Below are 13,251 nucleotides of genomic sequence, written 5' to 3'. Positions count from 1 at the left end.
AGCCAAACTACTACACTATTCTGTTGGAAATATAACTCTAAACATTCTAGGTTTAACATTGGGATGTCCAGTCTTCCTTGTCACATGGAGTTTAGGTTTATTGGATTACACCCATAACAATGCTCCTGAGGCACACGCATTCCTCTGTTTCTTTGAATATAGCTCTAAACACTTTAGGTTTAACATTGGTATGTCCTTCCTCCCTTGCCACAGGGAGCTTAGGTTTACCACAGTGCTCCTGAGGCACTCTCATTCTTCTGTGTTTCTCTATAACTTTCTTCTCTGTGATTTGCTTTCCCAACTGGCCTGTCACCTTTTTCTCCTAATCAGACTCTGTTAATTTGTAAGGTCTGAATCCTCAGAAATATGAGTGAAAAACTGATTTTCTCTTCTCCTTATGTCCTTTGCATAGTTACTTTAGAGCAATGTCCTTTTCGTATAGACATAGGAATATGGAATTGAATAATACTCTGACTTTGTAACTTGGGAGTTAATTGACTCCAAATAATACCTCATACCTGGATATCTGCTTTCTCAATCTAAGCCTCAGTTACCCTTAGTTCCTAGCACCCCAAAGGCAGTGTCACGATGAGGGACTGGATGGACCCAGGGATAGCTGTGAGGTACTCTGTCATTGAAATGGGCCAGACCAAAGGGCCATATAAATTAAGAGCATGGTCATGGACAAATTCTGTCATGGACAAATTCATGGATCCAAAGAGTAACAACTAGATTAGGACCATGCTAGTGTTAAGAAAGACTAATCTTGCCTTAGCACCGTAGTCTGAGATCTATAGTAAGATGTCCCCAGCTTTATGTATCTATTACTGTGTCCATACAAAATGACTAATATTATTAAAGAGTAGAATTAAGATGAATGTTCATATGGTTGCTGGACTAAGGGAAGGAAAAACACACCCAAAGATGGGATTTCGCCTTTAGGTTGGTCCTTATGCTGAAAAGGTTTGTCCTAGAAGAAGCTTCCTCCAAGAGAGGGACCATACATCCATTGATTATATGACCTTGGCTATGTGTAATTGCTACCCCAAACCCCTGATGATTTGGGAGATAACTACGGCTGTAAGAGTGGACAAAGGAAAAATCCAGAGAGAATTTGAGAGGGAGATTCCAATAAAAATGAAGGAGATTCATGGAAAGAGAATCAGGAGAATTGAGATAAGCTTGGAAGAAACTGTTGAAAATGATATTCATTTTAGAATGTGTGAATCTTCCCAGCTCAGGCCTATTCAGTGACTCTCTTTCCAAGTCAGATTATAGCTATGCCAAATCCTGAAGCTGTGGTTTGAGTTCTGAAATAAATCACAGCGAGTCAGGTAAGAATTAGTCGAATGACCCCTGGGTGAACAGGCTGAGCAGGTGGATGACACCTCTGTGGTTCTCACAGTCCAACAGACCCAGATCAAAGGGAAGATACTTTGGGAGTATCGCCGGGAGGAGCTTGGCAATCACACACTACCCTTTTGGCTTTTCTATTTGACTAGACCCAGGGATATCTGGGGATCATATAGCATACTGCGAATCAAACCCAGTGCAAGGCAAGCACCCTCCCCACTATACTATGACTTCAGCACAATCTAGCTTTATTAAGGGCTCACTCATTGACTTTTTAACATAAAAACAAAAGAACATTTCGTAATGGGTCAGAGAGAGAATAGCAGTTAGGGCATCTGCCTTGCATAAGGCTGACAGGGGCATGATTCTGAGCACTGCCAAAAGCAACCCCTGAGGACAGCCAGGAATAAACCCTTCGGGAACATCAGACCCAAACCAAAACAAAACAAAATATCTTCATATACTCAAAAAATGCAAATGATCTGAGGGTAAAGACAAGCTTAGTGACAGAGAGGGTGGGGTGCAAGGTGGTTCTGCTGCTCCTGAAAAGGCTACCCCAGCAATACAGGCTGTGCAGTCAGGCTTATTAAGAGAAAGGGGTACAAAGGACCCACATGACTAATGAAGAAGAATGGAACAAGCCAAGAAAGCAAAGCACCAGATCACCCCAGGGGATCGAAGGCCATGTGAGTACAGCACAGATGCCTGCATCTTGGAGCTGGAGGCCCCCTGGGGTCAGCAGCATGTTCCACACACACTCAGGGCACACCCACGATGCCTGGGGCTCGAGCCTGGGAGGGTCCTCAGACACTAAGCTGCATACATACCTCTCCTCCCCGGCCTCACGGCTCCTCCTACCAGCCAGGGGATTACAGCTGCCTTCACCCTAGAATACCCTGCCCCCACAGAATCAATGTAGAGACTAGTGACAATGAAAAGGCGAGAGGCCTATCCCATATGTCCCTGATATAGCCAGCCAAGTTACTGAAAGTACGCAAAGAACACAATCTTCATTTTTGTTGCCTTGCATGCAACTGATCCAATTCAATCCCCGGATCCCATATGATCCCCCAAGCAAACATTAAGAGTGATATGTGAGTGCAGAACCCAGAGTCACCCCTAATATCACAGCATGGCCGAAAAATGAAACAAAACAAAACAAAATTGGATGCATAAAACATATAAAGTTAGGCGCTAAAAGATAGTACAACAGGTAGGGCAGATTCTTCAACCACACATACCGGGGATAGGTTCTGAAATTAAACAAAAAATGTAATGTAAGAATTCATTGAATGTGGGGCTCGAGCTATAGCACAGTGGGTAGGGGGTTTGCCTTGCAAGCGGCCAACACGGATTTGATTCCCAGCATCACATATGATCCCCTGAGCACTACCAGGAGTAATTCCTGAGTGCAGAGCCAGGAGTAACCCCTGTGCATTGCCACGTGTGAACCAAAAAGAAAAAAAAATAATTTATTAAATGGAACATAATTAGATGAGGTTGAGCAGGTGGAGAACATCTCCATGGTTCTCGCAGTCCACAGAGGCCCACAGCAAAGGGAAGTCCATTGAGGGAATCACTGTGAGCAGCTTGGCAATCCCCAAATTAGCTTTCTGAGTTTTCATTTATGACCAGACCCAGTGATGACTGGGGGAACATATGTGATGTCCAGATTCAACCTGGGTTGGCTCTGTGCAAGGGAAGCACACCTGTGTGTACTATCTCTCCAGCTCCATTTAGCTTTGTTATGTGCCACCTCATTCAATATTTAAACATAAAATCAACTATATTCCTTAGTGGGTAGAAGAAAACAGCAGGTAGGGCATTTGCCTTCTAAGAGGCTGACAGGGGCTGATGCCTGAGCACCACCAAAAGTAACCCCTGTGAACAACCAGGAAAAACGGCTGAGTATTTCAGGCCCAAAACAAAACCAAAATCATTTTGTTGATATTATGAAAAGCCATGCTAATTATCCGATGGCAAAAATAACATGACAGAGCTGGAGTGATACCACAGTGGGTAAGACATTTGTCTTGCACGTGACTGACCCGGGTTTGATTCCCAGTATCCATTATTGTCCCCTGAACACTGACAGGAGCAATTCCCGAGTGCAGAGCTGGGACTAGCCCTACAGCATCGTTGGGTGTGACCCAAAAAGAAAAAAAAAAGTTAAGCATGACAGTGAGGGCAGAGCATCCAGCTGTACCTGGAAAAAGACCTGACATTGCAGGCTGTACAGCCAGGCTGATAAGGCAGGGGGACTGAGGACCAAGAAACCGTTGCGTGATTCTGCACTCCTGACACATGAGGGGACAAAGCCACGAAAGCAAAGTGAGGATCATTCTGTGTTTGAGAGTCCTGGGGAGGGAATGGCAGCATGAGTGAGCACAGACGCCTGGATCCAGGAGCCTTAGGCTCCTGGGGTCAGCAGCACGTTTCACACACACTCCGCACCCACACGCTGCCTAGGGCTTGAGCCAGGGAGCGTACTCAGACACACACCCACACACACGCTTCTCCTCCCCGACCTCAGGGCTCCTCCTTCCAGCCAGAAGATAACCCAGACTCAACCACAGAATGCCCTGCTTCCACAGAGACAATGTACGGATTAGTCACAAGGAAAAAAGTGACAACTTACTAGGACAACTCCATGTGTCCTAATAAAAGAAGTGAAATTACAGAAAAGGCATGAACAGAATCTCCACTTTCCATATGCCCCAGATTGGTGGATATCAGGGACATAAGACCCAAGTTTCATTTCAAGAGTGAAATCTGGGTCCTTCTGAAGTCTCCCATGAACTTTTGGAAGTGACCCCAAGCAGTGAAATATAGCAGAGACTGATGGAGTGAGGCTCTAAGAAAGAAATTAACTAGTGGCTGGAGTGATAGTGCAGCATGGTGTCCAAGTGCCTGATACACACATACAAGTTTTATCCCTGGCATCCAAATGGATTCCAGAGCACTTTCGGGAGAAATTCCTCAATAATAACCAGGCATAATCTCTGAGCATTACCGGGTCTAGCACGCAAACCAAGTCAAAACAAAAAAAAAAAAAGTAATAAATGAAGTTGCAGGTCTGGTGCAGTAGTACAAAGGTTAAGGTACCAGCCTCGTAAGCTGCTGACCAGGTTAATCCACAGCACCCCCAAGGGCCCCTGAGCACTGCTATAAGCGATCCTTCATCACAGAGCCAGAAGAAATGTGGACTGTGGTCCCAAAACAAAACCAAAGCAAACACATTGAAGTGAAGGGTAGTACAAGAAGTTAATTTAGCAATGGAAGGACCCTTTTACAGGAGCTTGAGCGACAGTACAATGTGGAGGATGCTTCGTTGACATGTGGTTGATCTGGTTCAATGCCCTGTATCTCAGATGGACCCCAAAGCCCACCTAAAGTCATCCCTGAGTAAAGGGCCTTGGTAACCCCTGAGCATCATGAGGTGTGGCCCAATAACAAAAACAGAGAAAAGGAAAGGACGTAGAGAAACAGCGAAATGCACAGCTGTCAAACATCCTGGCTGTCATAATAATGGCAACACAGCCCCTGTCCAGTCCTCAAGATGCCTTATGGGTCTCTCCTGGCACACACTCCCACGCAGCTCTCATTGATGGCCCGCAGATGTTCATAGGTCTCCAGTATCACATCCCTATAAAGATTTCTCTCGTATATGGCCAAGCACATCCACTCCTGGGGTGAGGGTTATGGCCACCTGAGTAAAGGTCACCGCATCCTCAGTCAGGAGACATACAGGAGCAGGAGTTAGGGTCCATCCCCAGCCTATTCCCTTGGCAGTGAGTAGGAAACCACCAGGAACCTAGAAGCATTCAGCTCAGGGTGTCTCCTCTCAGGAAGAACGAGCCTCCATTCAAAATTCCTGACTGACAGGCCCCAGAAATCATTCTACGGAAGCTGGATCTGATAAAATGTGAGAATTCTATAGTACAAAGTTCCTGTTAGGTGTCAGCCTTACACACAGACACCCCAGGGCCAAAAACAGCACCACTAGTCCAGTGAGCACTGAAGAGTAACAACTGAAAACAAACTCAGAGAGACTAATAAAGTGATCCTATATGTGGCCCCAAATACTAAGCATTCCCCCATACACACAACTCTTGTCCTAGGAATGAAAAGGGAAACTCAATGTTCAGCGAGGTACTCAGAACTCTGTGTAACATATGTGCCTGTAGGACTCAGAAATCCTGGTTCAGGTTTGTCACAAATCTGTCTCGGAAAGTAGTGACTCAGTCCCAAAGATCCTCTGCTCCATCTCCCTGTGACTGGAGCATCCCTGGAATTGTGCACAACATCGTGTGAATGTGACTGTGTGACACAGCAGGCAAGGCTCTCCAGAGCAGAAAAAACAAAAGAGGTGAAACACACGTCCTGGGACTGAGTCACTGTAGCTGCCAGAGCACTTATGGGGCCCACACATCCCAGGGGTACTGATGACATCAGTTGTGAACCCAGAGGACTGAGCCAAAATGAAGTCCTGAGCGCCTCCAATGTGGCACAAAAATAAATACGGAAGAAAACAAAGCAGCATAATGGAGGAACAAGAATATCAGGCCAGGGGCAATGGTTAGGGATGGTGGCCGCAGCCATTTCACAGGTCCCCCAAGCAATACCAGGTGCAATGCTGGAATGCAGAGCTAGGAGTAACCCTTGAGAATCACTAGGTGTGGCTCATCCTCTTCAAAATCACCCAAAACAAAACAAAATCCAAGATCAGCAGTGGGCGCCTGGCACCCCATAGGGTCATTACCCACTCTACTACTTCTCCTGCCCCAAAATAGTTATTTTGAAACAATTTTCCAGGTTCAATCAAATGAAATATTAAGTTTTTGATTCAGGAAAAAAATAGAAATTTATTTAGGTTTTGAGCAGTGATTTCCCCACCCAGTGAAGCTAAGGGCCTCAACACCAAGCAGTAGGCTCTAGATTTCTTCTCTGTAGTGTCCAGCCCTCCACTTTAAAGATCACACGCTTGGTCCACCGAGTATCCTGTCGGCATAATATCTGTTCCAAATTTTACCAGCTCACTCATTCTCAATGACACCATTCCCATATCAAATTGCTGCAGTGTCAAATCCTGAATCTGCGGTTTGAGTTCTGAAATCAAATGCAATACACAGTGTAAGAATTCATTGAAAGAAATGTAGTTGAATGAGGCAGTGTGGGTGGAGGACATCTCCTTGGTTCTCACAATCCAAACAGGCCCACAGCAAACAGAAGATCTGATTAGATGATGGGTGTGAGCAGCATGTCAATCCACACAAGATGTTCAGTTTTTACTTTGTGACCAGACCTTGTGATGTTCAGGACACATATGGGATGCATGTTATTGTACAAGGTCGGCCAAGTGCATGGTAAGCACAGTCCTCACTATACTATTACTCAGGCCCAAACTAGCTTTGTTATGGGATCACTCATTCACTATTTACAGAAAAAGGCGAAAGATATTTTGCAAGCACCCGACCAATGTAGGCTGTGCAGCCAGGCTGCTAATGTACAGACTGGGGGCGGGGGGTGGAGGGGCGGGACACCAAGGGCTGTGAATCGTATGTACCAACACATCAGGATAAATGATAACAACGCCAAGAAACTAAAGTGCAGAATCATAATTGAGGGAGAGTCCAGACAATTGAAGAGCAGTGTGAGCACAGCACAGAGGCCTGGATCCAGGAGTTCGAGGCTCCCGGGGTCAGCAGCGTTTTTCACTTGCACTCAGCGTACCCCCACAGTGCCCAGAACTCTGCCAGGAAGGGTCCTCAGACACTCACCTGCACACACGCCTCTCCTCCCATGTCTCAGAGCTCCTCCTTCCAGCCAGGAGATCACTGAAGGCTTCACCCCGGAATGCCTTGCACTGACAGAGATGAATCACATCTCTGGAGGAATCGAACTCGGGTCGGCCATGTTGGCTGCGTGCAAGGAAAATGCCCTACCGCTGTGCTATCACTCCAGCCCACAAATACTCCATATATTATATGTATATTTTATATATTTATATATATAAATACATTATAAAAAATGAAAAAAAGTTATTCTGGATCAATCACTTCCATAATTACAATGGCCGGAGTCAGAAAATGAACCTTAGGTAAAACAATTTTATTTTCAACAAGGGGGTGGGGGATTGATACAAATGTACAGTAAGGAGGTAAATAATCCTGGTATATGTGAAAGCTTCCTGTGATACTAATACCATAAGTGAAATGTACTTGCTGATTATCACCTGGACCATGGTTATGGCATTGTCCTGGCATTTGGTCTTCCCTGTAAGTTAACTGGTAAATAATGGTTCTTAGTGATAGAGCAAGGTGGATGGAAATAAATACGAATTAAATAGGTACAAAATTGCATTTTGCTGGATACTGTCAAGACTCACCGTGGTTTTATTCTTTGCTGTGACTCTGGCTTGGCTCAGAGGTCAGGTTTGCAGGGGATCATCAACCACGATGATGCAGTGAACCCTTTTGACATTGAATAGACAGCCAAACCTCCATTATTCAGGCCTTTCTGTGTTCTGTTCTGGGAGCCACATCCCGCTGTGCTGTCCATAATTTTGTCCAGGTCAGCCACATGCAAGAAAGCACTCCATTCGCTGTAGCATATCTGCACTCCTTGTATTCAGGTTTCCATTCGCTGTACACAAACATTGAGGATAAAAGTTTTGAGACTTTTACTTTGGAAGCAGTAAAATCCTAATAATCTTATATTCACCAAAATGGTAAACACCACGTAGATCTGTGCAAAAGGCCAAGCCAGGCTGCAAAGTGACCAGTCTGGTTTGCTGCCTTAAGCCCCATGCACACCTCCATGATGGGGGTTGGTCTGTATGCTGTGTTTTATGTACTTAATTATGTATTTTCATTTTGGGGGAAATCCGACAGTACTTAAGGGTTACTCCTGGTGGTTCCCGGCCACTATTGGGGATGTCAGGGACTGAACTCCGGTTGACCGAGTTCAAGGCATGTGGGCAACCCACTGTACTACCCCTCAGGCACTGTTGGTTTGAAATATTGTTTCTGAAACTGCCTCCTGGGGTTTTCCTTATAAGCATGAGTCCACTGCTCTTGTGTTGTTAAGAAGTAGAAGCCTTTCCTCCTGTTCCACTGTCTCTCCGGCTCTCTGGGTTGTTATGAGATAAGTTTCTATCTGCATCTCCATGGCTGGCTTCAGAGTAAGGGTGCAATACAGGATTAGGTGACTTCTATCTCCAGACCCCCACTTTGTGACTGAACACTGAAGCTACCTCTTCTTCACTCCTTCATGTGAGCCCATTCCACTACATTGCACTTTATTTTTTTCTTTTTGGTCACATCCAGAGGTGCTCAAGGGTTACTCCTGGCTCTTCTGCATGCCTGGCCCTGCTTGGGAGACTATATAGAATGCAGATGATTGAACCTGGGCCAGCTGTGTGCAAGGCAAACACCCTATCCACTGTGCTATCACTCCAGCCAGCCAGCCAGCCAGCCAGCCTTACACATTTACCTGCATTTTCCTAGTTGTTCTCTGCACAGCTGGTGTCTGGCTCTTTAAGGCTGCTAGGAGAACCGGAAGTGACATCACAGCAGGGCATTTAGATGTTTGCCTGCAAGAAGCTTGATCAGCCTCCATTTCTTACTGCAGGTGAGAGGCGAAGTGGCTGTCCCGCGTGGAAGGGGTCTGTGAAGGCCGGTTTCGTGGCAGCACGCTAGCGGCCTCCCGGCGCCTCCAGGTCTCTGCACAGAGGGGCGGGGCCAAGCCACCTTGGAGGCCGCTTTTTCAGCCGTTTCCCGATATCCTGGCGGTTCCTGAGGCGTGACGGGGTTTGGTGGGTGACGCGGAGCTTTGGTGAGTGCAGTGGGGGCTGTGCCGGGGCGCAGGGGTCGCGGGTGTGAGTGCGTGGTTCTGTGGATCCCCTGCAGCTCCGCCGTGGGGCAGTGGCAGGTGGGCGCGGGGGTGAGCGCCGGGGCTGCAGAGCCTGGGTGCTGGGCCATCCTGAACCTCCCAGCACGGGACTGCGCTGGGCGCTCTCCTGGATGCTTTGGCCCGAACCTCAATGCTGCAAAACCTGCAGATTCTCTTAGAGGACGGGAGAGATAGCACAGCGGTTAGGGCGTTTGCTTTCCATCTGGCGCACCAAGTTTGATCTCCGAGCTCCACCAGGACGGGTGCCTGAGCGCAGAGTCAGAAGTTTCTCGTCCATATCGTCGGTGGTGCCTCCAAAACTATAAAAAGGACTGTTAATTTTAGAGGGGCAGAGGGGAAGCTCCCCAATGACAAATGACACTGTAGCCCTCGGTCACTATTCATTAGTAGCCCTAATGTCCAGGGCCATCCTGTGTGTGTAGATCTAGGGGTGGTTGCGGTTTGCAAGTGAAAATTTAATTTTGGGCTATTTTTGGTTGTATTTTGGGCACATCTATGGAAGCTCAGGGTTACTTCAGGAGCAGCACTCTGCGTTTTTTTTTTCATCTTTAGGGGTCACGTGAGATGCTGAGTATCAATCTGCGTCAGCAAGGGAAGCGCCCCTCCCAGCTTACTATCTCTCTGACTCCACATTGTTGTTGTTTTTTCTAACATGTAGAATTTCTGTACCCTAAAATCAAGTTGAAAATTGCACCCTGACTCTTCATCTCTCCCTGATCAGGGCAAAACACGGCTGTTACACTGAGTACTGAGAGTTGTGTTCAAATAATGTGTGGGCATGAGCTGCGTGCATTTGGTGGCAATGATTGATCTCCCCACCCTGGCCGGTGAAGGGTGACAGAGGATCGAAGAAGGAAACAGGGGCCAGGCTCTTGGTGATCTGCTGCATATTAACTTAACAATGTTTTAGGTTTCATCTCTGAATTTCCACATTTGCTCCTCCCAGAAAAGCTTATCATGTCCTTGCTTACATCCCTAATTTAGTTAAAGTTTATCTTTAACCTTTTCATTGTATTTTACCTCTCATTGTCTCAGTTCCCCAAGTCAGTCTTGATTACTTATGAGCCATAACTTTCTCTTAATTCTCAGCTTCATATTTGTACTGCTTTGTAGTTGAAGTGCTGTGTATTTGTACCCGTTTTTCTGTTTCCCCTATAGCTTTTTATGTTTTTACTATCCAACAGCCACGGCAGAGCCTGGCAAGCTCCCCGTGACATATTCGATATGCCAAACACAGTAACAACAAAGTCTCCAATGGAGACATTACTGGGCCCGCTTGAGCAAATCGATGAACAACGGGAGGGCCTTTACTTTACTTTACTTTCTTACTATACAACAGTGTCTATGGTTAAACCAGAAAGACATCATTGCTGTGCTCCTAATATTTGGGAGTTGATTGACTCTGAAGTTATCTAATCCTGGGTATAATTTCTTGGTCATCATTACTTGACTCATGCTTTAGTTGCTGTAGTTCCTAACACCCCAAAAGGGACGTTCTGCCGTGGGACTTGGATGGACCCGGGGCAAGTGGCAAAACTACCCGGGTTCCAAAACGGAACATTCTAGAAAGCAGAAATGCATGGTCTTGAGACAAACTGTTACAACTTTAGAGACAGGAGCCCCATGGGGAAGGACAAGCTGAACTGGCCTGAGGACTGAGTCTAGGATTTACAGTAAAACCTTGCTTGCTCTCACAGCCCAGAGAATTAAGTGTTAAAATCCTTATTTGCTCTCAAAGCCCAGAGAACTAAGTGTTGGGATCTTTGTTTCTTGCTCTGTTTATCCAAACAACGCAAGTATTGATAAATTATACAACTAGATGAAAAGATAAAAGCAATGTAGATGTTCCCGGGAGACAGAGTGTCTCCTTGGGTGAATCTCCCAATGAGAATTTCCTCTGACAAATATTTATCTGCATAAATGATCAGTCACTCCTATGTCCTTATCTCACGCCCCCTCAGATGTTCTATAAGTATGGTAGCTGTTCTGCATTAAATGGGCCATTTTTCACTTAGGGTGTGGTTTTCTGTCTCCCTATCTCTCTGTCTCTGTTGGGAAGGTACCCCCATTTTACATTGTGGACTCACTGTACCCGCACATTTTACTTTGTGGACTCACAGTGATCAGTTGCTCTTTATTCCATTCTCCTACCCACCTATACCAGTCTCCCACTGCTCTTTATCCCTCTCTTCACCCATCTCCCACAGGCTTTATTCCCCATCCCACAGAGTTAGGGGTAGCAAATACACAGAGATGTGGTTGTACAATCAGAGGATGTAAAGCCCTTCCCTGAAGAGAAATTTCTAGGACAAAACTTTGACTCAGAAGGAGAGATCAGCTCAAGGGCAGGATTTTCTCTAAGGACATATTTTTTCTTTGCTTAGTTCATATTCATTGAAACAATCATCTTAAATTGACACTTAATCTTTCTGTTTAATTTGAATGGACACAGTAAAAGATCTATTAAGCTTATAGGGTGTCTCTATTGGGGATATTTCCTATAGCTCCCAGACTAAACTGCCCAGGATAGGACAGTCCTTCCTAACCCCAGCAGGATCCTTACCCAGTTACTTATGTTTGGGTCACGACAAAATTTTTTATGGTGCTTACCTGTCACTTTTTAATGCCAGGGTAGCTCACAACTATCCTGGGTCCATCCAGTCTCTTGCTTTTTGGGTGCTAAGAACGAAGAGTAGCTGAGGCTTAAGTCTCATAAATATGACAATGCCCAGGAGTGTATAATATCTGGAGTCAAATAACTCTGAAGTTACAAAAGCATAACATTGTCTTCCTTTGTCTCTACAAAGCTGAGGGCTGGGGGCATGGCCATCCCAATCCTGCGAGCACAATCTTCCCAACTGGGACTGCACTGGTCCTTGTCCAGGAGCAAAAAGGATATTTGTCTAAAGTAAACTGCAGAGGACATTAAGGAAATAGTCAAAATTTGACTCACAAATACAAAATCCAGAGATCTCTGAAGAATTTGACTTTACAATTCACAGTTTCTAGTTAGGGGAAATGGGTGATTAATGCATAGGAGAACCAGAGCACCTGGAAGTTAAAGATGAATACTAAGGAAATGGGAGTGATTTTGGAGCATTGGTATGGGTGTTACTCAGTAAGCCTAAACTCCTTGTAGCAGAAGAGAAATCATGGACCAATGATAAACCTAAATTGTTTAGAACTCTAATCCAACAAAGGTAAAGGGTTTTGTTTTTTAAACACCTTGCTATCTTAGTTTTGGTTTTACAGGAGTAAGAACATTTGCTCAGGGTTCACCTTGGCTGTGCTAGGAGCACATTTACTTAGGGCCAGAGACATAGTACAGTGAGTAAGGATTTAACCATCCAAGCAGTCGACCCAGGTTCCACCCCTGCATCCATATATTCTGTACCAGAGTGATTCCTGAGTGTAAAGCTAAGAGTAAGCCCTGGATATGCCGTTTGTGGCCCCCAAACAAAAATCACACAAAGACACACTTGTATATACACACACATATGCACATACAATTAAGAAAGATGCAAAATGGAGAAAGAACAATAGAGTTTCGGTAGCAGGGAAAGATCAAGAATAGGGAATTTTTAAGGACCAGAAATTTGACTCTTTAAATGTTTCACTCTAGAATTTGTCATTGCACATTATTCCCCCCCCCCTTCGGTAGAATTTGCCTTTTTTTGTTCTTATATTTTTTGCCATAGCATACAGTACTCAGTGTTTACTCTTGTGCCTGAGCTCAGGGATCATTTATAAGAGTCAGGGTAACATTGTATGTCTAGATATCTTTGGTTCAATGTTTGGTGAAAACTGCAGGATCAGGGGACTTCTCCTTACCCCCGGGACCCATAGTGTGTGACCGACCACTCCAGCATTTGCCTCTCCATGCCTTTTTTTGAGTCCATCCCCCTTGCAGTACGGCTTCACCTAGGAGGCAAAATGGTTCTCAGTGCCTAGACTCTGGCTCTTTAAGGCACCTTATGGAAATAA

The sequence above is a fragment of the Sorex fumeus genome, unplaced genomic scaffold (genome assembly GCF_029834395.1).
Source record: "Sorex fumeus unplaced genomic scaffold, SorFum_2.1 ptg000019l, whole genome shotgun sequence".
Taxonomy (NCBI): Eukaryota; Metazoa; Chordata; class Mammalia; order Eulipotyphla; family Soricidae; genus Sorex; species Sorex fumeus.
Note: the sequence above shows the minus strand (reverse complement) of the source record.